This window comes from Arachis ipaensis, chromosome B8 (assembly GCF_059453495.1).
Source record: "Arachis ipaensis isolate K30076 ecotype BB chromosome B8, ASM5945349v1, whole genome shotgun sequence".
NCBI classification, from domain to species: Eukaryota; Viridiplantae; Streptophyta; class Magnoliopsida; order Fabales; family Fabaceae; genus Arachis; species Arachis ipaensis.
Window position 1 is genome coordinate 126,108,652 of NC_142443.1, and position 2,298 is coordinate 126,110,949.

Below are 2,298 nucleotides of genomic sequence, written 5' to 3' on the forward strand. Positions count from 1 at the left end.
AGAGAGAGAGAGGTGGGGTAGGTGGGGATCCTGTGGAGTCCACAGATGCTGAGGTGTCAAGGATATCTCATCCCTGCACCAAGTGGCGTGCAAAAATGCCCCTTTCTGCCAATGCTGGCGTTAAACGCCAGGCTGCTGCCCATTTCTGGCGTTTAACGCCAGCTTCTTGCCCATTCCTGGCGTTAAACGCCAGTCTGGTGGCCATTTCTGGCATTAAACGCCCCGAATGGTGCCAGGCTGGGCGTTTAACGCCCATTCTGCTACCCTTATTGGCGTTTAAACGCCAGTAAGTTTCTCCTCCAGGGTGTTCTGTTTTTAATTCTATTTTTGCTTTTTCAATTGTTTTTGTGACTTTATATGATCATCAACCTATAGAAAACATAAAATAACAAAAAAAAAAATAGAAATTTAACATAGAACAGTAAAGATTGGGTTGCCTCCCAACAAGCGCTTCTTTAATGTCAATAGCTTGATAGTGGGCTCTCATGGAGCCTCACAGATACTCAGAGCAATGTTGGAACCTCCCAACACCAAACTTAGAGTTTAAATGTGAGGGTTCAACACCAAACTTAAAGTTTGGTTATGGCCTCCCAACACCAAACTTAGAGTTTGACTGTGGGGGCTCTATTTGACTCTGTATTGAGAGAAGCTCTTCATGCTTCCTCTCCATGGTTACAGAGGGATATCCTTGAGCTTTAAACACAAGGGAGTCTTCATTCACTTGAATGATCAATTCTCCTCTGTCAACATCAATCACAGCTTTTGCTGTGGCTAGGAAGGGTCTGCTAAGGATGATGTATTCATCCATACACTTCCAGTCTCTAGGATTATGAAATCAGCAGGGATGTAATGGTCTTCAACCTTTACCAAGACATCTTCTACAAGTCCATAAGCCTGTTTCTTTGAATTGTCTGCCATCTCTAGTGAGATTCTAGCAGCTTGTACCTCAATGATCCCTAGCTTCTCCATTACAGAGAGAGACATAAGGTTTATACTTGACCCCAGGTCACACAGAGCCTTCTCAAAGGTCATGGTGCCTATGGTACAAGGGATTAAGAATTTTCCAGGGTCTTGTCTCTTCAGAGGTAATTTCTGCCTAGTCAAGTCATCCAGTTCTTTGATGAGCAATGGAGGTTCATCCTTCCAAGTCTCATTACCAAATAACTTGGCATTTAGCTTCATGATTGCTCTAAGATACTTAGCAACTTGCTCTTCAATAACATCTTCATCCTCTTCAGAGGGAGAATACTCATCAGAGCTCATGAATGGCAGAAGTAAATTCAATGGAATCTCTATGGTCTCTGTGTGAGCCTCAGATTCCCATGGTTCCTCATCAGGGAACTCCATGGAGGCGAGTGGACGTCCATTGATGTCTTCCTCAGTGGAGATCACTGCCTTTTCCTCCTCTCCAGGTTCGGCCGTGTGGGTTGTGGTTATGGCCTTACACTCTCTTTTTGGATTCTCTTCTGTATTGCTTGGGAGAGTACTAGGAGGGAGTTCAGTAATTTTCTTACTCAGCTGACCCACTTGTGCCTCCAAATTTCTAATAGAGGACCTTGTTTCAGTCATGAAACTTTGAGTGGTTTTGATTAGATCAGAGACAATGGTTGCTAAGTCAGAGTGGCTTTGCTTAGAATTCTCTGTCTGTTGCTGAGAAGATGATGGAAAAGGCTTGCTATTGCTAAACCTGTTTCTTCTACCATTATTGTTGTTGAAACCTTGTTGAGGTCTCTGTTGATCCTTTCATGAGAGATTTGGATGATTTCTCCATGAAGGATTATAGGTGTTTCCATAGGGTTCTCCCATGTAATTCACCTCTTCCATTACTGGGTTCTCAGGATCATAAGCTTCTTCTTCAGAGGAAGCTTCCTTAGTACTGCCTGTTGCTGCTTGCATTCCAGACAGACTCTGAGAAATCATATTGACTTGTTGGGTCAATATTTTATTCTGAGCCAATATGGCATTCAGAGTATCAATCTCAAGAACTCCTTTCTTCTGAGTTGTCCCATTATGCACAGGATTCCTTTCAGAAGTGTACATGAATTGGTTATTTGCAACCATCTCAATGAGTTCCTGAGCTTCTGCAGTCATCTTCTTCAGATGAAGAGATCCTCCAGCAGAGCTGTCCAATGACATCTTGGACAGTTTAGACAGACCATCATAGAAGATTCCTATGATATTCCATTCTGAAAGCATGTCAGAAGGGCACCTTCTGATCAATTGCTTGTATCTTTCCCAAGCTTCATAGAGGGATTCACCTTCCTTTTGTCTGAAGGTTTGGACTTCCACTCTAAGCTT

General features: G+C 43.0%; 1 non-coding gene across 1 annotated transcript; it reads left to right on the top strand.

The window, feature by feature from the left end:
• The first annotated feature begins 2,190 nt into the window (after positions 1 to 2,190).
• On the top strand, positions 2,191 to 2,298 carry LOC148549776 (small nucleolar RNA R71). Its single transcript, XR_015897928.1, has one exon. It is a non-coding gene; the product is annotated as a small nucleolar RNA R71 (small nucleolar RNA).